The sequence below is a fragment of the Saccopteryx leptura genome, chromosome 5 (assembly GCF_036850995.1).
Source record: "Saccopteryx leptura isolate mSacLep1 chromosome 5, mSacLep1_pri_phased_curated, whole genome shotgun sequence".
In the NCBI taxonomy this organism is placed as follows: domain Eukaryota; kingdom Metazoa; phylum Chordata; class Mammalia; order Chiroptera; family Emballonuridae; genus Saccopteryx; species Saccopteryx leptura.
This window is the reverse complement of record NC_089507.1, coordinates 68374604-68400197: the sequence shown is the minus strand read 5'-3', so window position 1 is coordinate 68400197 and position 25594 is coordinate 68374604. Positions and strand designations below refer to the sequence as shown.

The window sequence follows — 25594 nt, the reverse complement described above, 5'->3', positions numbered from 1 at the left end:
GTGGCTGGGTTCCCAAGGTCAGGCAGCCCTCACACTCTCTGAGGCCATCAGGACTGCGGATGGGCCCGTGCCACTAGCCCTGATTTTGCAGGCAAACAGTAATGGGAACCTCAGAAGCCTAAGGGTTGTTGGGAACTATCTTCTTAGATAATAGGGGCCATGGTCTTTCTGGGGCCAACTTTAGGTCACCTCTCTGTTTCTATTCCCTATCCTCAATTTCCCATTCGCAAAGTGTCTAACATGTCATACCAGATGCTAGTTTTGTTTAAAAAAACAAACAAAAAACCACTCATTCAGATCATTTGAAAAGGGCATGATGTGGCTATCTGGAGTGAAGCAAGCATGCCGAGACCGCTGTTCATGTCCATCTTGGCTGCCCTTCGCTAGGCCTGAGTCTGGCCCAGCTACGGGCCCAGGGGTAAGTGCAGTGATCACTGTGGGGAGGGGCTGTGTGAAGTCAGGAGGGTGAGTGTGCGGAGCACGCAGGAAGGACACAAGACAGGTCCTTTCCTTTCTTCCTGACTCCTTGCTTCGTTTTAGCCTTATTCCTTCCTCCACTCACCCCTTGTCCTCCCTGCTCCCAACACTGGGATTCCTTTGTAAATTTAGAAGGCTTTCTTTAATCACCTCTTGTCCCCACTTTGTGGAGGACTGCCCCACAGATACTGCTTTCTCTTGTCAGCCTCCCATAACCAGGGCCCGGCTCTGTTATCTTTACCACTGTAAAACCTGCTTCTGGGACTGCAAGGGAACATTGTTGGGCACTGGGCAAATGCCAAGTGCCAAGTACTAAAGATACTACAGGAAAAGCGCTTAGGGCAGTTCCTAGCTTGCTTAGGATGGAATAGCTGCTACTCACCATTGCTCTGCTATTTATTTCCTACAACGAATGTGGAGACTGGATGCTGACTGCTGATCTGCCCCTCTTTGCAGGTGAAAAAAACTGGGGTGCGGGGAAGGTAAGTTACTGGCTTCTGGTCACACAGCTAAGAAGAGGTGGAACTGGAATTCTAACCCAGTCTCTAGATGGCTCCAAAACTCGTACTTTTTTTTTTTTTTTTTGTATTTTTCTGAAGCTGGAAACGGGGAGAGACAGTCAGACAGACTCCCGCATGCGCCCGACCGGGATCCACCAGGCACGCCCACCAGGGGCGAAGCTCTGCCCACCAGGGGACGATGCTCTGCCCCTCCAGGGCATCGCTCTGCCGCGACCAGAGCCACTCTAGCGCCTGGGGCAGAGGCAAGGAGCCATCCCCAGCGCCCGGGCCATCCTTGCTCCAATGGAGCCTTGGCTGTGGGAGGGGAAGAGAGAGACAGAGAGGAAGGAGGGGGGGGGGTGGAGAAGCAAATGGGTGCTTCTGCTGTATGCCCTGGCCGGGAATCAAACCCGGGTCCCCCGCACGCCAGGCCGACGCTCTACCGCTGAGCCAACCGGCCAGGGCCAAAACTCGTACTTTTTCAAGTGCAATTAATAAGACCACAATCTGAGGTCTTGCATTCAGAATAAATATAAGAAAACTTTTTTTAAATATGCTAGTATATACATATATTTAATATTTCTTTCTTTTCTTAAAAAAATTTTTTTTTCTAGAGAGAGACAGGAAAGAGGAGAGAGAGGAAGGGAGAGGGAGGGAGAGTGAGAAACATCAGCTTGTAGTTGCTTTTACTTTAGTTGTGCATTTATTGCTTCTTGCATGTGCCTTGACCAGGGATAGTAAGTACCTCAGGCTGAAGCTGATCCAGTGACCCCTTGCTCAAGCCAGTGGCCTTTGGGATCGTGCCAGTGATTCTGCATTCAAGCCAGTGACCCCGTCCTCAAGCAGCCAAGCCTGTGCTCTAGCTGCTAACCTCAGGGTTTTGGACTGGCGACCTCAGTGTTCTGGGCCTACACTCTATCCACTGCACCACCAGCTGTCAGGCACATATTTAATACTTTCATGTGTGAAATCAAAGCAACTTATCAATGACTTCAAAAAAGTTACCCAGTATTTATGGGGAAGGTGATAGATTAAGCAATATTAGAAATATGTTGATAGTTGCTGACATGGGGTGAAAGGTAAATTCAGATTCAGTATATGACTCTCTTTGCTTTTATAAGACATTTTCTTCATTGAAGAGTTAAAAACCAAATTCATTCCACATCTTCTCAAGATTTATTGATTACAGTAGCAGATTTTCTGTAGGTCCTAAATCAGTCGTAAATAGACCACATTTTGTGAGGATCCTGTTGTTTTTAAGATTGCTAAGTTTTTACTTTTTAAACTGTTAAAATAATGAGAATTTATATTTATTGTATAATACAGGGAAGGTATTTTTTTAAGTACTCACCTAATAAGTGTTCTCAACTAATGGCCATGACAGTCTTATCACGTAATACCATGTAAGCATAATCATTTTCACCTTAGAGCTGAGAAACCAAGGCATCAGAATAACTCCCTGGTGGGAGGACTCCTAGCTGGGATGGAAGAAGATTTTGAACTCAGGAAATTTGTCTCAGGTCTACATATGTTATATTGCCTCGCTTGAGGATACCACCTTTAAGCAAATACACATTTTTAAATGTTTCCCTTAATTTGAGAGAGAGAGAGAGAGAGAGAGAGAGAAGAAGAAGAAGAAGAAGGTAGTAAGAAAGAGTGTGAGGTTATGGGAAGGGAGAGAGAGAAGCATCAATTCATTGTTTCACTTAGTTCCATTTATTTGTGAACTTATTGATTGTTTCTTGGATGTGCCCTGAAGGGGGGGGTCAAAACCCTGACCTCTGGTACACTGGGTTGATGCTTTATTCACTGAGCCATCCAGCCAGGGCCACAAATATTCATTTAAGAATGGTTTTAGCCCTGGCCAGTTGACTCAGTGGTAGAGCATCAACCTGGTGTGTGGATGTCCTGGGTTCAATTCCCAGTCAGAGCACACAGGAAAAGCGACCATCTGTTTCTCCACCCCTCCCCCCCCCTCTTCCCCTCTCCTACAGCCATGGCTTGATTGGTTCAAGTACATCAGCCCTGGATGCTGAGGATGGCTCCATGGAGCCTCTGCCTCAGGCACTAAAAATAGCTTGGTTGTGAGCATGGCCCCAGATGGGCAGAACCTTGGCCCCAAGACAGGGTTGCTGGGTGGATCCTAGTGAGGGTGCATGTGAAGTCTGTCTCTTCACCTCTCCTTTTCTCTCTTGGAAAAGAAGAGGAAGAAAGAGAAGGAGAAGGAGAAGAAGAAGAAGAAGAAGAAGGAGGAGGAGGAGGAGGAGGAGGAGGAGGAGGAAGAAGAGGAAGAAGAGGAAGAGGAAGAAGAAGAAGAAGAAGAAGAAGAAGAAGAAGAAGAAGAAGAAGAAGAAGAAGAAGAAGAAGAAGGAGGAGGAGGAGGAGGAGGAGGAATGGTTTTATCATAAATACAGAAAACCATACTAATCATAACTTCAGTGGCTTAAGCAATAAAGAATGTTAATAAACTCACCTAATGAGAAGACTGGAACAAAGCAATACTGATTTGGTGAAACTGCTCAGTCATGTCCCCAAGGTTCCAAGCGCCTTCCTGCCTTCCTTCCTTCCTTCCTTCCTTCCTTCCTTCCTTCCTTCCTCCCTTCCTTCCTTTCTTCCTTCCTTCCTCCCTTTTTTTTCCTTTCTTTTAAAAGACAAAAATTTAATGAAAATTGGTCAGTGGGTATGTAATAATTGAAGGGGCTAAATAGTTACATGGGGAAGTCAACATATTATCATCATCTAATTCATCTTCTTCCTTCAAAGAGCCCTTAGCCTTTAGTTATTTCAGCAACCCTCCAGTTCAAAAGCTTTATCCTTAACTTCGTGTACTATGTAAATTACTTTTGCAACTTCTTTAACAGTATCACAGCAGGTCATTTCTTTCATCTGTAGCATTTCTATTTCTGTCTTTGTAGTTTACCTGGCTTTGCCAATAGCACAGCCCCAATAATCATATGAAACACATGATGGGTCAATAATGTAGAGTTGTGCACAATCATTCACACTATAAAACCCTAACATGAAACTGCAGCCAAAAGGTCTAACAGCACTGTGTAGTGTATATATATAAACATACATGGCCACTTTGTCTGCAAGATGTTTTAGTGCAGTGTATAGCCAAAGTTAGATCTAAAGTTGGAAGCTTCTTCTCCTGCAATGTCTGCTAAAGAGCAAGCACCTGCCAACAACCCAGTGATTACCATTCCATCAGGCTGATTGTCAGTCAAATAAGTTTGTAAATATGATATATATGTTTGCTCACTTATAGTTTGCATTGGGTGTGGGGAACAGGCTGTAAGCAGGCTGGGTCATTATAGCCTTAGGCTTAGTTTTAAGAATAAACCTTTCCCACCTCCCTCCTTTTTTTTGTATTTTTCTGAAGTTGGAAACGGGAAGGCAGTCAGACAGACTCCTGCATGTGCCTGACCGGGATCCACCTGGCATGCCCACCAGGGGGTAATGCTCTGCCCATCTGGGGCATTGCTCTGTTGCAACCAGGGCCATTCTAGTGCCTGAGGCAGAGGCCATGGAGCCATCCTCAGCGCCCGGGCCAACTTTGCTCCAATGGAGCCTTGGCTGCGGGAGGGGAAGAGACAGACAGAGAGGAAGGAGAGGGGGAGGGGTGGAGAAGCAGATGGGCGCTTCTCCTGTGTGCCCTGGCCAGGAATCGAACCCAGGACTCCTGCACGCCAGGCCAACGCTCTGGGCCCTTTCCCATCCTTTTAATACTAAGACTTTTCAAAACTAAGCTTTTTCTCACACCCTTGACTGTTGCATGATGTGGGGTGCTGCACTCTTATGAGGAATCCCATTTATGCCTCAGATAAGTGACTTTGTATCAGAGACTTTCTTATTTGTATATTGGCTTAAAGGTTTTGATTTCTACAATATAAAATGGGGTAGAACAAGGGCTCATGCTCTCTCTCGGTTCCTGAAATTAGCATTGCAGAGGAGAAGCAGCCAAGATGGTGGAGTGCTGAAGGATAAGCCAGTTTGTGCAGAGTTTGTGCAGAGAGAAGGAGATGGGGAACAGAGGTGAATAAGTCTGGTGAGGTAGAAACCTGTGATTCTAGGAAACTCAGATGAATCAGTGGCTTTGGGAGCCCTGAATGGAAAGGTAAATGTTTTTCCACTGTGTGTGTTTCTCGCCTGCCGAGTGCAAGCTAGGATTAAATGTAATGGCTCACCAGTTCTTGGCTCCGTTGTTTCATTACCATCTGTCCAAATCAAATGTAAACCTGCATGGGCCAGGCGGCTGTGATGGTGGCCGTGGCTACTGGCCATACACTGATCAACATTAAAAAGTCGTTTGTTGGAATCTTCTTCGTAAGGTTTAGAAAGCACTAATTTTTCTAGCCCAGTGACAACGCCATCTTTCCATCTGACTCCAGTAGCTGTTCTACTATTTTCTACAGCTATCATAGCATATTCAACTTGGAAAACTCTTCCATCAGGAGAGAATGTAGGGGCTGACAGGTCATATCGGTGCCGACTGAGCTCCTCCTGGTATAAGCAGAGGGATGTGCAGGGCTTCAGGCCTAAAGAGCTCGCCCTACCCTGATCCTGGTGCTTTCTATCCTTCTGCTCAGCCATCTCCTTTTGTTACCTTTTGTCAGTGTAAGAGATCTCCAAACCTGTGAGAATTTTTGTAAGAGTTTATTTTAGCCGAATGGATGATAGTGCTGGGAAGCAAGATCTCAAATGCTCTGGAGAATGATACGTAGTTTGGCAGTTTCTTTCATACATCTGGAATTAAGGAGGGAACATAAGGTAGATTACATGGAGGTGGGGGAAAGCAAGACCAGGACTGGATTACAGGATGGTTAACACAATTACATGCTCTTTTGAAGGTAGTTACTCTTCTAAGGCAGTGGTCCCCAACCCCGGGGCTGCGGACTGGTACCGGTCCGAAGAGAAAGAATAAATAACTTACATTATTTCCGTTTTATTTATATTTAAGTCTGAACGATGTTTTATTTTTTAAAAAATGACCAGATTCCCTCTGTTATATCTGTTTAAGACTCACTCTTGGCAGTCCCTAAGACCCTCAAAGAGGCTGAGGATAGAGGCTCAAGAGCAGTGGACTCAGCAGCATCCAGAATGCAGGAACCCGAGTTTCCCGTGGGTTTCTCACCGTCCCTAGGACCCCCCGAATAGAAAGCGGCAGCAGCGCACGATGTACAGCGCAGAACAGAGGCAGGAGCTGGAGGAATTCTTTGCGAGCAAGCTTTACCCGACCTACGAGGAACGTGAGGCCCTGGCAGCCAAGCTAAACCTTCAAGAGTACCAAGTGCAGGTGTGGTTTAAGAACCGCAGGGCCAAACACAATAGGCTGCTGGGACTGACCAAGAAGAAAGGCCGGGGGGCCCGCGCTGCGCCCCAGGGCCAAAAAAAAAAAAAAAGACTCACTCTTGATGCTTGTCTCGGTCACGTGATACTTTTTTCCTTCCCACCCTAAAGACCAGTCCGTGAAAATATTTTCTGACATTAAACCAGTCCGTGGTTCAAAAGAGGTTGGGGACCACTGTTCTAAGGGGTCTGAAAAAGAGGCGTTTCCAAGGTGTGTCAAAAATGCACAAAAACAATGGACAGGGCTTGCTTAAAGCAAAGATAAGCCTTTTATTAGGGAAGTTATATGCCTGGGTCATGACTACCCACCATGCCCTGCCCAGTTAGAAATTTATGATCAGATCACCCTGTGAGGTTACTTTTGGTTAGATGAATTACAATGCCCCTCTTTCATCAACATTTTTTTCATCTTTAAACTTGCCTTCTTATTGGCACATGACAGTAGTCTTACATAACCTTTTAAAACATACTTAAGATGAAAAGAAAGGTCAGGGGTGATGCTAGCAAATTCATGTGTTTCTTTCCTCAGCAGGAAATAAAATATTTCCTAGAAGCTCCCAGGACACATCCTTGCATGTCTCTTTGGCCAGAGCTTTGTCTGTGACTACCTTAGCTATAGAAAAAACTGAAAAATTGAGTAGCCAGTAAAAAAGAATTAAATTACTAGAGTTGACTTAGATAACTGGGTCATGAGCCTTGGGACACATTTAATCACTGGGTAGTGTTGGATTATTGTTATTATTATTTAATTTATTTATTTATTTATTCATTTTAGAGAGGAGAGGGAGAGAAAAAGAGAGAGAGGAGAGGGGGAGGAGCTGGAAGCATCAACTCTCATATGTGCCTTGACCAAGCAAGCCCAGGGTTTCGAACCAGCGACCTCAGCATTTCCAGGTCGACGCTTTATCCACTGCGCCACCACAGGCCAGGCTTGGATTATTTTAAAAATATGTTGGCCCTGGCTGGTTGGCTCAGTGGTAGAGCATTGGCCTGGCGTGCAGAAGTCCTGGGTTCGATTCCCAACCAGGGCACACAGGAGAGGCGCCCATCTGCTTCTCCACCCTCCCCCTCTCCTTCCTCTCTGTCTCTCTCTTCCCCTCCCGCAGCAGCCGAGGCTCCATTGGAGCAAAGATGGCCCGGGCGCTGGGGATGGCTCCTTGGCCTCTGCCCCAGGCGCTAGAGTGGCTCTGGCCGCAACAGAGTGAAGCCCCGGATGGGCAGAGCATCGCCCCCTGGTGGGCGTGCCGGGTGGATCCCGGTGGGGCGCATGCGGGAGTCTGTCTGACTGCCTCCCCATTTCCAGCTTCAGAAAAATACAAAAAAAAAAAAAAATGTTAATCTTTTCTTAAATTTTTTCAGGAACACAGGAGAAAGGTTGATATCATCTAGCACAGCAAATACATCTTTTAACATCTCTGTCCCCAAAGTCCCACTTTCTTTTTTTTTTTTTTTTCTAAGACAGAGTCAGAGAGAGGGATAGATAGGGACAGACAGGGATGGAGAGAGATGAGAAGCATCAATCATCAGTTTTTCTTTACGACACCTTAGTTGTTCATTGATTGCTTTCTCATATGTGCCTTGACCGCGGGCCTTCAGCAGACTGAGTAACCCCTTGCTCGAGCCAGCGGCCTTGGGTCCAAGCTGGCGGGCCTTTGCTCAAACCAGATGAGCCTGCGCTCAAGCTGGCAACCTTGGGGTCTCGAACCTGGGTCCTCCACATCCCAGTCCAACGCTCTATCCATTGTGCCACCACCTGGTCAGGCAAAGTCCCACTTCTTATATCAGTTGCCTTACTTCTTACCCTCTCTCTAAAAGAGGAAACACATTGTAATTCTCCTCATGATACCCTCTTTCTTCTCCTAACCCCTATTCATTTCTAGGTCTTTCCTTCTATTTCTCTTTATCTCTTTCTAATATGAGAAATGTACCTTACTGTGTTAGTTATCTATTGAAGTAACAAATAACTCCAAATTTTGTGGCTTAAAATAAAATAAACATGTTATCTTAGTTTCTCTGCCTCAGTTATTTAGAGCCCAACCTTTGAGCCCTAAGTTGCTCTCAAATTCCTGAGGCACAGAAACATCAACATAAACCTCTTTCATGAGGTTGTAGTCAAGATGTTGGCAAGAACTTTCATCTGAAAGACTGAGTAGTGTTGATGATTGACTTCTAAGATAGCTCACTCCTATGGCAACTGACTTGAGGCCATAGTTCCTCATTCCATTGGACTGCTCAACATGGTGGCGACATCCCTCAAGACGATGACTAAGAGAGAGAGACAACACACAGGTAGTCACAATGCCTTTTATGACAGAGTCTCTGAGTCATACTGTCACTTCTACTTTATTCTGTTTGTTAGAAGGGGATCACTAAGTCCAACTCACACTCAATGGGAGAGGAATTAAGTTCTTCTTGAAGGAGTTGTAGCAAAGGATTTGTGGACGTTTTTTGAACGTCTACATATCATTTAATTAATTTATTATACCTCAGGTTTGTTTGTTTCTTTGTTTCAGTGAGAGAGAGAGACAGACACAGGAAGGGACAAAGATGAGAAGCGTCAACTTGTAGTTGTGGCACTTTAAGTTGTTCATTGATTGCTTCTCATATGTGCCTTGACTGGGGAGTTGTGCTCCAGCTGAGCCAGTAACCCCTTGCTCAAGCCAGCAACCTTGGGCTGAAACCAGTGACCTTCGGCTCAAGCCAGCAACCATGGGCTCATGTTCATGATCCCACACTCAAGCCGGTGAGCCTGCACTCAAGCCAGGGACCTTGGGGTTTTGAACATGGAACCTCTATCCAGGTTGATGCTCTATCCACTGTGGCACCACTGCTCAGGAGAATTTGATCTTTTTGCAGTACAAGGCTCACCCTGTTTCCCCTCAAAACTAACATAGGTATATTCTCCAAAAAGGAAGAAGATCAGATCTTGAGCAACCCCCCAAAACAATAAGAACAAAAACAAAACTACTATAATTCTAAATGAATAGTATGGTATGTGAAAAGGGAATGGGACATTTCAATATAGAATTCTAATTTTAAAATATCAGGGACTTATTAAGACACTATGGGAAAAAATTTTTTTCTGGATGTTGGGTCTTCTCAGAGATATTAAAAATTAAATGACCTTGCATGGGGTGGGGGCACGATGCAGTGCATAGAAGGTATTATATTGAGTGGACACTTGAAGCCATGTCATCACAATAAGTTAAAAATTAAGAAAAGAAATTCCCATTTCTTACCACTAAAATAATTTAAGTGACCGTCAATCATTCACAATGATAACCCAACCCTTGGGTTTGCAGTTATATTCATAGCGTTTTCTGTGCTGCAAATCAGTGCCACAAATTTTAGCAGTCTAAAACCCCACCCAGTGATTACCTCCCACATCGGAACCTGCCATAGCTGGGTTCTCTGCCCAGAGCCTCACAGGTTGAAATAAAAGCGCCTGTTGGACTGGTTATCATCTGATAAACACTTTCTCCCAGAGCACACTGTCTCTTCAGAGTTCTGACCAGGCTCACAGAGGCTGTGGGCAGGATTTAGTTCTTTGTGGTCACAGGATTAAGGTTCCGTTATCTTGCTGGCTGTCAGCAGTGGTTTCTCTGGGCTCCCAGAGACCAGCCTCAGGTTCTAGTCACAACATGGCTGCTAAATTCCATGGCAGCTGAACAGGGTGTATACATAGGTAGTTGATAACTTTGGGAGCTGTATTAGTTTACCAGATCTGCCATAACAAAGTACCACAGCCTATGTGGCTTAAACAAACCACAGAAATTTACATCCTTGCCATTCTGGAGGCTAGAAGTCTGAGATCAAGGTGTCAGCAGAGTTGGTTTCACTCTGAGGTCACTCTCCTTTACCTGTAAATGGCCATCATCTCCCTGTGTCCTCACATGGTCTTCCCTCTGTGCATATCTGAGTCCTAATTTCTTTATAAGGACACTCAATGAACTAGAACAGAGCCCACCCATAAGACCTCATTGTACCTTAATTACCTTTTTAAAAAATCCTATCTCCAAATACAGTCATTCTGAGATGTGAGAGTTAGGACTTCAACATATGAAATTTGAAGGAACATAATTTAGCTCATAACTGGATTCATCTTAGAATTCTACCTTCCATACATACATTTTGGCTAAAGGAATAAGGCCAATGTTGACTTTTATGAAAGTAACTGGAAAGTCATTGTTACATTCTATTGTGGTGTTTCAAGTCTTTTTTTGAAAGACTTGTAAAATGTGAAGCATTCCCTAGAATATGAGTATTATTCTGAACATCTCCAATTTCCTGAGATTTATGCCATACCTGTTTTAGATATGCAAGGAAATGCTCTAAAGGTACTTGGTACATTTTAGAAACTTTGCTTAACTTTGGGATAGAAATTAGTTTGTTCTAACATTGTTTTATCATTTTATCATTGTTATTTCTTTTCTCAATTATAAAACATATATTGGGAAAAAAGACATATATTGGATCAACTTAAAAAATTTTTTTTTGTGTGTGTATGTGACAGAGACAGAGAGGTTCAGAGAGAAGGACAGATAGGGGCAGATAGACAGGAAGGGAGAGAGACGAGAAGCATCAATTCTTCATTGCAGCACCTTAGTTGTTCATTGATTGCTTTCTTATATGTGCCTTGACCAGGAGGCTATAGCAGACCAAGTGATCCTTTGCTCAAGCCAGCGACCTTGGGATTTCGACCCTGGGTCCTCTGTGTCCTAGTCCGATGCTCTACTCACTGCCCACTGCCTGGGCAGCCCAACTTTAAAATTAAAAGCATATTAGAGGTCCTGGCTGGTGACTCAGTGGATAGAGCATTGGCCCATCATATGGACATTCCAGATTAGATTCCTGGTCAGGGAGCATAGGAGAAGTGACCATCTACTCCTCCCCTCCTCCCTTTCCCCCTACTCTTCTTCCCCTCCCACGTCCAGTGTCATGATTGGTTTGACCATTGGCCCTGGGCGCTGAGGACAGCTCTGACTGAGCTCAGTGGCCTCAGGCACTCAAAATAGCTTGGTGATTTGAGCATAGGGCCCCAGATGAGGTTGACAGGTGAATCCTGGTTGGGGTGCATGTGGGAGTCTGCCTCATTATCTCCCCTCCTCTCACCTAAAAACAAAAGCATATTAAATTACAATGCCTACTAATGAGCAGCATTATATTCTACTTTCACAACTGAAAGTAGAAATGGAAGCTGAGAAAATAATTTAGAATTAGTGACTATATAACAAATGTCACCCAAATAAATTCAACTAAAAGAAAAGAATTTGTGACTATAGTTAATAATAGAGTATTGTATGCTTGAAAGTTAAGCAGAGTAGATCTTAAGCATCTTCACCACACATAGAGAGTTAACAATGTTAACTATGTGGAGTAATGGATTTTGTAGGAGGGAGGGGGAATTTCCACCCACCTTTTCCTCTTAGTTCTTCTGGCTTGTCTCATAACCAAATCGGCATGGGACAGATTCGCAGGAGAAAATAACCAAATTGATTATGCATATATATACAGGGGGTCCATAAGAATATGGGGCCCAAGGATAAATCAGGCAGTTGAGGCTAATAATATGCCATCTTGAGCTAAGGAGAAAGTGGGGGTGGTGTGATTTGAGACTTCAAAGAGCAGGAAGGCAATTCACATAGAGATGAAAGTCAAATGTTTGGTAAACACGTGTTTGTTGAGCCATCTTTAACAATAGGACACAGAGGGGACTTCATCAAAAGGGCCTTGCTAGGTCCCTCCCAGTCTATCACCTAGTTCATATTAGACTGTGGTGGGGAGGGCACCCTTCCAGGAACAGGTCCTCTAAGTTCTTTTAGGCAATTAGGAGGAAGGTCAAAGGTTTTTACTGAGTCTTTGGTTTCTTAAAAACAACCAGCATAAGATAATCAATGCCTCCCCAAAAAGGTATATTTTGGAGTGGCAAATTGTGCTCCCCTACAATGTGTTTATTATCTTGATTTTGGTAATTATTTAATAATGTATATGTATATCAAAAAAGTCTTAAAAATGAATTTGTCTTAGAGGATCTATAATCATCACACAATGTCAGGGTGGTTAACTCTTTTGCAGATCAGCATGAAATTTCTGCCAGAGGGGCACTGGTCCACAGACCAGAAACACTGTTCTACGCTTTGAAATAATTCCTTGTTTTTAAGCTCTGACTTTAAGTAGATTGATATTTATTGCCTGTGGGGGGTTTATATGTATTCTAATTTTAGATTTTGGCTTAAAAAAGGAATCTTAATTCTTTTAAGACAGCTTTCACAACTGACAGAAGGAGAGGTGATAATTTCTTTTTATTTCTCCAAGTTGAGAATATATATATATATATATATATATATATATATATATATATATTTCCTAATTTGACTTAAATTTTCAAGGGGAAAAAGAGCTTGACTTGCATAATGAAAGAAGGGAAAAAAGGGGACAAATTTTAGACTAAAGGGGCCAAATCACAGAGCCTAAATACAGAAAGTGCTCAATGGATGAGTGTTAATTGGCTTAAATCTAATCAAATTAAAGCTTAAGATGAAATATAAATCATTGAAATAAATAAAATTAAAAAGAGTATAAACCTTCAAAAGAAGTTTTAGGTCTGATGAGGTGGTGGCACAGTGGATAGATCATTGGCATGGGACACAGAAGACTCAGGTTCAAAACTCCGAGATCACTGGCTTGAGCATGAGCTCAGCAAATTGAGTGTGGGGTCATAGACATGAATCCATGGTTGCTGGCTTAATTAAGCCCAAAGGTTGCTGGCTGGAGCAAAAGTTGCTGACTTGAGCAAGGGGTTACTTGGTCTGCTGTAGCCCCCCGGTCAAGGCACATATGAGAAAGCAATCAATGAACAACTAAGGTGCCACAACTATGAGGTGATGCTTCTCATCTCCCTTCCTGTCTGTCTGTCCCTATCTGTCCCCCCCCAACCCCCGTCTCGCTAAAAAAAGTTTTAGGACAAACAAAAATTTATGTCCTTTTACTTCAATGAATTCCTTATCTGAGCATACCAAAATTTAACATTATTAAATGTTATTTACTAACTTATTAAAGACTTAGCACTGTAATATTTATGTGAAAGATTAGACAACTCCATGGAATCTATTATAAAAATATTGTTGAGAGCTCACAAAAATTAGGAAATATTTTATCACTTCATATTCATTTTGAAGTATCCCCTAATTTTTGTGAGCAGTATATTAGGTTTCATAAATGACATAAAGTCTTAGAAGCTTTTCAAATTTATGAAAAGAGTTTACAGTCCAGGGTTTTTGGATTTTTAGTTAGACCACTTCTGTCAGATCACACTGCCTCCATCTAGTCTCTATCTCTACAGGGAAAGAGTTCAATTGATGTGATTTATAATATATTTGAAAAGTCAATAAAACATTTTTTTGGTGACAGAGAGAGGAACACTTAGAGACAGACAGGCAGGAAAGGAGAGAGAGATGAGAAGCATCAATTCTTCATTGTGGCACATTAGTCGTTCATTGATTGCTTTCTCATATGTGCCTTGACCAGGGGGCTACAGCAGACTGAATGACCCCTTGCTCAAGCCAGCGACCTTGGGCTCAAGCTGGAAAGCCTTGATCAAACCAGATGAGTTCGCGCTCAAGCTGGCAACCTCGGGGTTTCGAACCTGGGTCCAGCGCATCCCAGTCCGATGCTCTATCTACTGTGCCACCGCCTGGTCAAAATGTGATTCATTTTAACAAATATTTAATGAATAACCAGAGATCTCATCTTAATTACCTAATTGCTCCTACTTTTGTAGTTACTTTTAAAGTGATGTAAATTAGTCTGAAGTTGAAATGTCAAACTGAAGCAGATAAATTCTTTGTTTCAATTGTACTTTATAGGGTGACATTTTAACACCCCAATGGCTGCCTGTATTAAAATATGTAAAGAAAGACCTTTCCTCCTATATTTATTGATTTTAGCTATAGGGAAAGAGAAAGAAACATCAATTTGTCGTTCCACTTATTCATGCCATTATTGGTTGATTTTTGTATGTGTCCTGATCTGGGATTGAACACTCAACCTTGGTGTATTGGGACAATGCTCTAACCAACTAAACTACCTGGCCAGGGCTCATCTCTCTTCTCATTTTTAAAACTAATCCTTTATGCTTGCAGAGTGGAAGAATTCAAACGCAGCTGTCCTGGTGCAAATCACTCTATAGCAGATATTGGTTCATGGTGCCTGTAAGGTCAGAAGTTGTGACCATGCAGGTTTACACTGGATTTGGGTAGATGGTAAAGAAACTGGTACTGGAGGATAGTGGGTCATTCTATTTATTAGAGTCTCCCACAGCTGACAAGCAAGCCAGCAGGGAAAACCGCTTCTCTATCTTTCTCAGGACTCCCTAGCAAAAACACAATGAGTCAAAAACCCCTTCTCCAGCAAACAATAGCAAACAATGGCCCCTCCCAAGCAGGCAGGCAATCCACAATCTGCAATCTGCCTCCCTGAGGACAAGCACCTGCAGCCTTACTTAGACTATACACACAGGGTGCTGCCCCGTGCCCATGAACCAGTTTGGCAAAGTGCAAGTGAGCAAGCCTAACAAACTTGTAACACATTTGTTTGCCCAACAGACAGAAGGATGTATAGTCTAGCCCAGGGGTCCCCAAACTACGGCCAGTGGGCCGCATGTGGCCCCCTGAGGCCATTTATCCGGCCCCCGCCACACTTCCGGAAGGGGCACCTCTTTCATTGGTGGTCAGTAAGAGGAGCACAGGATGCTCCTGGAGTACTGTATGTGGCAGCACCGCAAAGCGCGGCGGTGCTCACGTACAGTACTATTTCCAGTGACGCAGGACGCACGCCTCACAGCTCTGGAAGCATGTCATAATACTTGTTACGGCTAGCAGTGACAAATATGGAACCGGACATTGACCATCTCATTAGCCAAAAGCAGGCCTATAGTTTCCATTGAAATACTGGTCAGTTTGTTGATTTAAATTTACTTGTTCTTTATTTTAAATATTGTATTTGTTCCCGTTTTGTTTTTTTATTTTAAAATATATGCAGTGTGCATTGGGGTTTGTTCATAGTTTTTTTATAGTCTGGCCCTCCAACGGTCGGAGGGACAGTGAACTGGCCCCCTGTGTAAAATGTTTGGGGACCCCTGGTCTAGCCAGAGGATCCAGAGAACTCAAAGGAAATCGGTGTTGAAGTAAGAAATCTCCAAACTTGTACAGAAGTTCAATAAGAGTTTATTTGAACCAAACAGATGACACATGCCAGGGAACAAATGCTCCAGAAAATAAGTTTTGCAGTTTCTTTTATGCATTTGAAATTAAGAAGGATCCCTAAGAAAAACTGGAGTAAGCAATGTGAGGATTGGATGACAGGATAATTAATAAGATTATGTACTTTCTTACAGGTTAATCCCCCTTTGATGGATATTACTTCTGGTATTTCAAAGGTGTGTTAACAGATGCACATGAACAATGAACTGGGCTGGCTTAAAATCTTTCACTAAAGAAGTTATAGCCTGACCAGGCGGTGGCACAGTGGATAGAGTGTCGAACTGGGATGCGGAGGACCCAGGTTTGAAACCCCAAGGTCGCCAGCTTAAGCATGGGCTCACCTGGTTTGAACAAGGCTCACCAGCTTGAGCCCAAAGTCGCTGGCTTGAGCAAGGGGTCACTCGGTCTGCTGTAGCCCCCCCAGTCAAGGCACATATGAGAAAACAATCAGTGAACAACTAAGGTGCCACAACGAAGAATTGATGCTTCTCATCTCTCTCCCTTCCTGTCTGTCTGTCCCTATCTGTCCCTCTCTATCACACACACACACATACACACAAGAAAAGACATTATATGCCTGGGGCATGACTACCCACCATAACCTGTCCAGTTAGGAATTTATGATCAGATCTACTCTGTGAGGTTACTTTCTTTTAAATTTTTTATTTTTAATTTATTTTTATCTTTTATTTAGTGAGAAGTGGGGAGTCATGGAGACAGACTTCCACATGCACCCCGACCAGGATCTGCCCAGCTAGCCCTTACTGGGGATGCTCTGCCCATCTAAGGCCACTACTCTATTGCTTGGCAACTGAGCTATTTTAGCGCCCGAGGCGAGGCCATGGAGCCATTCTCAGCACCTAGGGGGCAACTCACTCTAACCATTCTAGCCATGACTACAGAAAGGGAAAAGAGAGAGATAGAGTAAGAGAAGGGGGAAGAGGAGGGGTGGAGAAGCAGATGGCTGCTTCTCCTGTGTGCCCTGACCAGGAATAGAACCCAGGACTTCCACACACCGGGTCAATGCTCTTCCACTGAGCCAACTGGCCACGGCTGAGGTTATTTTCTATAGATGCTTTTATTTTTATTTTTTTGTCCATGTAGGTCAGGAGTAAAACTGACCTGGGTTAAATTTGGCTCTGCAACTTACTACAGTCATGCACTGCATAATGACCTTTCAGGGATGGCATACATGGAGCTAAAAATTACCACTACTTAGTGACATAATAGCTGTCATACTGTGATACCACAGCACATTACACAAATACTACTGTGTTAGAGTTGCCTACAGTATTCAGTACAGTAACATGTTGTACAATGTAGGGCTGGTGGCAGTGCAGCTTCACACCGGATTCGGGCAGACAGCAAAGGAACTGTGGAGCTGGAGGATGATGGGCCATTCTGTTTATTAGTCTTGGAACAGCGGACGAGCAAGCAGGCAATGAAAACCACTTCTCTTCCTCTCTCTCTCTCAGGACTCCCAAGCAAAAACAGGCCAGGGGAAAAACCTTTCTCCAGCAAACAACAGCAAAAAAGGCCCTCCCAATGGCGGCAAACAATCCAAAATCTACGATCTGCTGCCCTGAGGGCAGGCACCTGCAGCCTTACATAGACTATACACAGAGGTGCTGCCCCATGCTCATGCACCAATCAGGCCAAGTACAGTACAAGTGAGGAAGCCTAACATACTTGTTTGCCCAACATACAGGTTTGCAGTCTACAAGCTGTAGCAGGACTGAATTTGCCACCCTAAAATATGTCTAATTGGCATAAGGATTATTTTGGGGCTGATTAATTTTAAGAAACAGTGCACATGAGAGAAGGTCTGAAAACCAAGTAGAAGTTATTTGCAAATGACATTTACAACACTGGCCAGGATAGAACATCATCCCAATACCACATCAAGGTTGTGAGTTCAATCCCCAGTAAAGGTACATACAAGAATCAACCAATGAATATGTAAAATAAGTGAAATAACAAAATGATCTCTCTCTCTCAAATCAATAAATAAAAACATTTTAAAAATATTTTTAAAAAGACATTTACATTTGGAAGGGAGATCTCCATTTGTAAGGATGTCTCCCTTAAGATACCTGGAAGAAGGGGATGACCTTACCTCTAGAAACTCTCATTAATGTGGAAGAGAACTACTTAAAATATGCATAACAACCTTACCCATTTCACTGAGCTTTTCCTGGTAACCTCCAGGTGGTAACTGATGCTCTCCACCTCCAACACCTTCTGTCTTCAGCTGAAGGTGGTATTTAAGGTTGTGGTTTCATCCATTTTGGTAAGTTACTTAGTTTTCCTGGGTGTCACCCAAGAATACAGGATATATACATGCTATTTAACATTTGTTTGTTTTTCTCTTGTTACTATCTTTTATTATTATTTTTAAAAATTTTGTGTTTTCAAGTTACAGTCCAATCCAGTATTTATTTATCTATTCTATTGATTGACTTTAGAAAGACAAAGAGGAAGGGTGAGAGAGAGAGAGAAGCATTTATGTGTGGTTCCACTTAGTTGTGCATTCATTGGTCGCTTCCTATACGTGCTCTGAGGATCAAACTGGCAACCTTGGTGTTTCCAGATGAAGCTCGAACCCAGTGGTTTTCAACTGTGGGTCCACAGCTTATAGACTCCATAATCTTCATTCAACATTAGGGTGATTCACTCTTTCACGGACCGGCACAAAATTTTAGCAGACCAGCAGTTCAAAAATACTGCTCTAACTGACTGAGCAACTGGCCAGTGCCTGTTACTGTCTATTACAGGGACGTCTCAGGCAAGAACCCACAGGGTAGAGAGAAACTATTCTTCCTCTCCTACAGAGCAATAGGCTATATACCATATTGCCTAGGTGTGTAGTAGGCTAGGCCTTCTAAGTGTGTACACATGCATTCTGTGATGTTTCCACAATGACAACATTACTTCAGGATGCATTTTTCAGAATGTATTCTTGATGGTCAGTAAGTGACACATGATTGTGGTTGTGTAATTGTAAGCAAGTTACTTTGTAGCCTTATAAACTTTCCTTAACTATACTAGGGAAATCTTCTTTCCTCCAAAGCTGTGAGCCCCAGAAATAGAAACAGAAGAGATGCTGTAGGGAGTAGGTGATGGATTATATCATATATATGTTGACACTTCTATCTGAACAGGATAGCCAGCTATGAAAGTCCCACAAACCGATGGAAAGGCAGACTATGAATCCAGGAAAGAAGGCAAGGCTGACTAGAGAGTCAGATTTGGGGGCCATCCAAAGAGAAGCAACTGTGACAGTAGTGAGAGCAGAGGAAGCAGGGTGTACACAACTTGAAAAGAAACGAGTGAAGGTGTAGCCTACATACAAGGGTCAAACACTTAGAGGAAGCCTACATATTTACTCTGCTTGCTTGCTTGCCAGTCTGAAATCCAACCATGCTTGCTTGAGGTGTTTTTCTTCACCGCCAGAGGGTAAAGATTAAGAAACCACCTGAGACCAGGAGGTGGCACAGTGGATAGAGAGTTGGACTGGGATGCGGAAGGACTCAGGTTCGAGACCCCGAGGTCTCCAGCTTGAGCGCAGGCTCATCTGGCTTGAGCAAAAAGGTCACCAGCTTGGACCCAAGGTCGCTGGCTTGAGCAAGGGGTTACTCGGTCTGCTGTAGCCCCATGGTCAAGGCACATATGAGAAAGCAATCAATGAACAACTAAGGTGCCACAATGAAAAACTAATGATTAATGCTTCTCATCTCTCTCCGTTCTTGTCTGCCTGTCCCTATCTATCTCTCTCTCTGACTCTCTCTCTGTCCTTGTAAAAAAAAATTAAAAAAAAAAAAAAAAAAAAGAAACCACCTGAAATTGCCTGAGACCCTTCCAGAGACCTCAGCAGGAACTTTTCTCATTAAATGCTCACTATAATACTGAGCTCTCCACTCAAGGCCCAGCTTATCTGCTATTTTTCTGTACCTGCGATATATGTATAGCCATGTTCATGTACTGTGCATGTTTACCCAAAAACATACCTGAACATGCTATGATGTAAGCAACTGGCTTTATAAAGTTCTGCAGTTCTTTCTGTTAGGAGGGACACTGCTTTGGGAACACCCCCAGGGTGCTCCTTGATTGCTGGCTTGGGGTAAAGTTCCTACTCACAAAATTAACTTGGTGTGTTCTTTCGGCTGACACCTATCAAATGGCTGATCCCCAGTTCAGTTCAGTAGCAAAAGGGTGGCTTGAGCTGTGAGAGAATAGGAAGGTGCTAGTACAGAAGGGCTGAAAGTATTCAGGGCTTTCAGTGCTAAGTTTTTTGGTGATTTTAAAGTTTTTTTTAAATTTTTTTATTTTTTAAAAATTAATTTTAATGGGATGACATTGATAAATCAGGGTACATATGTTCAGAGAAAACATCTCTAGGTTATTTTGACATTTGATATGCTGCATTCCCATCATCCAAGATTTTAAAGTTTTTTCAGGTGAATTGCTTTATCATTATCTTAGAGTTGGTAACATTATTAGAGAAGTTTTGGATGAAGCCACGAGAAGAGTGAAGGCTGCATCTGTTATTTACCAATTAAGTTAAAAGAAATAAAACATCACATTTTTTTTTTGAGACAGAGAGAGATAGGAAGGGAGAGAGGGTGAGAGGCATCAACTAGCTGTTGCTTTCATTTTAGTTGTGCATTGAGCTTCTTGTAGGTGCCTTGACCTTGTCCCCTTGCTCAAGCCAGTGACTCCCTCACTGATGAGCTGTGCTCAGAACTAGTGACCTCAGCATTCTGGTTGATGCTTTATCCACTGTACCACCACCAATCAGGCTAAAATATCACTCTTTGAAATTAGAATGAATATTTATATATAATGAGAAATTAACAACATATTTGAAATGGGCAGTTGCAAAAATATTTATAATCATATACTCTAAAATCTTGCACTAGTTATAAACCTGAGAGAATGTATAGTGTTGTAGAGAGAACAAAATATCAGAATCAGATAGTCTTTGATCAAATCCTATGATACGGATCAAGTTATTCACGTTGAGATGCCTCACTGTTATCTTCTCCCTAAAATCACATCACTAAATAATAGCATCTACTGTTGTGATACTTAAATGGAACAATGTATATGAAGTATCTTGAACAGGGCCCAAAGTATAGTAAATGTTATTCACTAGTATTGTTTTTATGTTATGATTATTATATCTTTTGCATTTCTCCTTGTACCTTAATTTTAACACTAGGTGGCAGCAATGCTCTCATAACCAATTTAAATGAAAATTGCTAACTGTGGAATAGATGAAATCATATCTTACCCAGTGGAAGACATGCGTGTCACCAGAAAAGCAAGGTGAGAGAGATCTTACATAGAAATAGAGAGACAGAAACGAGGAAAAGAGAGGACGGAGGGAGGGAAAGGCAAGAGAGGGGGAGAAAGGTGTAGGTAGTTTTAGAAATAATATAATATTTCAAAAAAATACTTAAATAGTCATTATGAGGAGGAAAACCAGGTATTTATTGTATATTCTTCTACCTTCTATAAGAAGTTATAGTGTCATCTTTGTTTTTTAAAATACATGTGGGGGAGTGGTGGTTATCATTTATTTTCTCTGTTGATATTTTTTAAGGATCTTAACTGGTTCTAGATGAGATTTAGCAAAATAGGCTGCTGCCCAGAAAGTATCTGTAAAGCATAATGTGTTTTACTGTTCATTTTAATCAAACTCTTAATCTCCAAATTATAAAAACATGGCTGTTTTCCTCTGTGTAAAATATTCCTTCTTCAATAAGACACAACGGTATAGCAGTTATTTGTTTTTCTGTAACAAATGCCCCGAAAGTTAGAGAATTAAAGTGATAGACATTTATTATCTTTTATTTTCTGAGGGTCAGAAATCCTGGAGTGGCTTAGCTAGGTGAGCTGGCTCAGGGTCTTCCATGAAATTTCAGTGTAGAAACAAGGGCTGCAGTCCCCTGAAGGTTTGACTGAGCCTTGGGGGATCTGTTTCCAAGGTCTAACTCAGAGTTAGTGGCAAGAGGCCTTGGTTCTTCACCAGCTGTTGGCTAGAGACCTCGATTCCTTTGCACAGGAATTTCTCATAAGGTATCTAGATCGTCTTCTCAATATGGCAGCCAGTCTCCTCCAGGGTACGTGAGCTGAGAAAGAAGTGCCCCATACCTTTTATGACCTAGTCTCAGAGTCATACTCTGTAACTTCCACCATATTTTTTCTAATTGAGTCACAAAGGAAATAACTAAACACAATTGTCAGGAATTACATATATGTGTGTGTGTGTGTGTGTGTGTGTGTGTGTGTGTACGTATATATACAGTGGTAGGATTCAGCTGGTTCACGTTCGTTTGGCAGAACCGATACCTAATTTTTAGTTGAATTTGGCGAACTGGTTGTTAAAATGGCACTTGTAATCAGGGTTCTCTCTAAGGTGGGAACCTGGGCAGCTGCCCAATGTAGAAATCTCAAATTTACATTCTTTACTCTTTTTTAATGTTCATCTGTGCAACAGCGTATTCTAAGCGCTTGTAGTAATGTTCATTCCGTCCATAGGTGAAAAAAATTGCAAGTGAGGATGCCAGTCAAGAAACAATATGGAAATGTCTTAAATAACAGTTTTATTGTTTTTTGTCAGGTATTATTTAATACTGTTCATTAATGTTTTAAAACTTTCTATAATACAATCTAGTTTTGTATACATCTTTTATTGTTCTTATTTAAGTACTAAATGCATAAAATAATAAACTACCTTTTGGCATTTTTTTTAATATTTAAAATGGTCATTAGGGCAGAGAACCAGTTATTAAATTATTTAAATCCCACCACTGTATATATCTATGTATATATGTATATATACATAATTTATATAATTATATATATTCAATTGATGCTTTTACATGGAGATATCACAGGCTGTCTGATCTCTGTCAGTGTGGCCCTGGACCCATCAGATCCTCTCCCTGGGTCTCAATTTCTTCATCTATTAAAAGAAGGCCATGGGTCCATGTGTCACTTCAATTCTAAGGTGACCTGTTTTTGCCCACCTGTTTGTGACCTCAGCAACTTGGTCTCTGTTTTTTCATCTCTTAAACTAAATGATCTTACACAGTACCATTCAAACTTTTTAGACCCACTCTAAGAACTATATTTTACATTGAAACTGCACACACACACAGGCATGTGTACAAGTGCACATGTATAATAGAAATGAAAATTCCTCAAAACAGTATTTATCTGCATGATGTACTCTCATCCCCTCCCCCCCATTCTATGCTAACTTATTAAAAGTATTCAAACCCGGCCCTGGCTGGTTTGCTTAGTGGTAGAGTGTCGACCTGGTGTGTGAAAGTCCTGGGTTTGATTCCCAGTCAGGGTACACAGGAGAAGCAACTATCTGCTTCTCCTCACTACCCCCTGCCCCTCCTCTCTCTCTCTCTCTCTCTCTCTCTCTCTCTTTCTCTCTCTCTCTTTCCTTACCATAGCCAGTGGCTCAATTGATTAGAGCTTGTTTCCCCCAGCACAGAGGATGTACTAAAAATATCTTGGTTGTGAGAATGGGCCCCAGATGGGGAGATCATCCCCCAGACGGGGATCGCCAGGGGGATGTGGTCTGGGCACATGTGGAAGTCTGTCTCTCTACTTCCCCTCCTCTCACTTAAATAAAAAATAGGAAAAAAAAAATAACATTCAAACTCTAGGCCCTGGCCAGGTAACTCATTTCGTTAGAGAATCCTCCTCATTGATCAGGGTTGAAGGTTCAATCCCTAGTCAGGGCATGTACAAGAATCAACCAATGCTGGTGGCGCAGTGGATAGAGCGTTGACATGGGATGCTGAGGACCCAGGTTTGAAACCTCGATGTCACGAGCTTGAGCTCCAGCTCATCTGGCTTGAGCACAGGCTCACCAGCTTGAGTGCAGGGTTGCCGGTTTGAGTGCCACATCCCTGGCTTGAATATGGGATCATAGACATGATCCCATGGTCACTTGCTTGAAGCCCAAGGTGGCTTGAGCACAAAGTCACTGGCTTGAGCAAGGGGTCAGCTGGCTCAGCTGGAGACCCCCCCCCCCACCTGTCAAGGCACCTATGAGAAGCAATCAATGAACAAATAGGGTGCCACAACTACGAGTTGATGCTTCTCATCACCCTTACTGTTTGCCAGTCCCTGTCTGTCTCCCACCCTAAAAAAAAAATCAACCAATGAGCATAAAATTAGTATAACAATTAATTGATGCTTCTCTCTTGCCCCCCCCCCCCAATCAATTTAAAAAATTTAAAAGTATATTCAAGCTCTATTGGCTAAGGTCAAAATCTACTACATTGATTTCACAATCCATTAATGGCTTCAGCCTTCTTTGTGCTAAATACTAACACCTACCTTCACTCCTCCCTGCTCCTAAAATAGAAGAGTCCTCACCTTCTAGTTTCTGGGAGGAACAAAAACACCTTCTAAAGGTAGGTCAACTCTGTCAGTCTATTCTAATTAGACAGGAGCTATTGTCAGAGGTACCTGTTAGGGCCAAAATGGCTCTATGTTTTGGCTTTAAAAGTTGGTCCTGGCCCTGGCCGGTTGGCTCAGTGGTAGAGCGTCGGCCTGGCGTTCAGGAATCCCAGGTTCAATTCCCGGCCAGGGCACACAGGAGAAGCACCCATCTGCTTCTCCACCCCTCCCCCTCTCCTTCCTCTCTGTCTCTCTTTTCCTCTCTGGCAGCCAAGGCTCCATTGGAGCAAAGTTGGCCTGGGTGCTGAGGATGGCTCTATGGCCTCTGCCTCAGGCGCTAGAATGGCTCTGGTTGCAACAGAGCAACGCCCCAGATGGGCAGAGCATCGCCCCCTGGTGGGCATGCTGGGTGGATCCCGGTTGGGCACATGCAGGAGTCTGTCTGACTGCCTCCCCGTTTCCAACTTCAGAAAAATACAAAAAAAAAAAAAAAAAAAAGGTTGGTCCTACAACTCACTAGCCATTTGACCCTGAGCAATACTTTAATCTCAAAGTTCCTTCTTCCTCTATAAAACTGGAGTAATAAGTATCCTTGCCTATCTCATAGAGTTGTGACTAAACTCAAAATTAGATAATTGGGTACAGAGAATTTATTGACACAATTTTTTTTTAGATTTATTCATTTTTAGAGAGAGGGGGAGGAGCAGGAAGCATCAACTCCCATGTGTGCCTTGACCTGGCAAGCCCAGGGTTTCAAACCGGTGACCTCAGAGTTCCAAGTTGATGCTTTATCCATGGTGGAACCATAGGTCAGGCCTGTTGACACAATTTTTAATCTTCACAACAGCCTATACAAGATAGAGAGTATTATACGTGTTTGACAGAGAAATTAAGGGTTAGAAACTTTATGTAGGGAAGATCTTAAGGTCAGCAAGTGGTGGAACTAGAATTCCAAACCAGATTTGACTTCAAAACCCTCATGGAAAATGGAAAGGTAAGCTATTTTCATTTGACCATCGAATACATTATATAAAATGTATTGATCTATCTGGCAGCACTACAGTATAACGACTTCAGAAACTGGCCACATTTTCTGATCCCATCTTAACTCCTAACACGAACACCTAACATACCACATATGGGTTTTGAACTTTAGCCTTTAAAACCGTCATGACCCTCTAGGGCAGGTGAATAATAGCAGCTTGTGCTGCTCAAGCGTGACAGTGAGACTTACTCATAAAGGAACACATCACAATGGGAAAACATTTTGCTTAAGTAGGGCCCCAGAGGGTACCTAAACGAAGTCCTCGAGTCCTCAACATAACCTCCTAACACTCACTAATGTTTCCAGAGAAAGACCTATTTTACAGCCCTCTTTCGCTAGCGGGCTTTGTTCCTTAGCTTATGTGGGTCTTCCGTGGTGTAACCCCGATGTTCCCGCCCCAAGGGGACCCCGTGGGGTGCGTGTTCCGTGCCTGTCGCCCGACCCGGCGAGCCCCAAACCACAAAGCCCTTTGTTGAGGCCTTGGCCCCCCACGCGAGCAGGAAGAGGTGTGCTGCGAGCGTGTGCGCTGCTTT

The 25594-nt window shown here is 42.9% G+C and overlaps 1 pseudogene; it reads right to left on the bottom strand.

Annotated features, from left to right (window-relative positions):
• Window positions 1-3745: 3745 nt before the first annotated feature.
• On the bottom strand, window positions 3746-25188 carry LOC136406504 (proteasome subunit alpha type-3-like; annotated as a pseudogene).
• Between the last annotated feature and the right edge of the window lie 406 nt (window positions 25189-25594).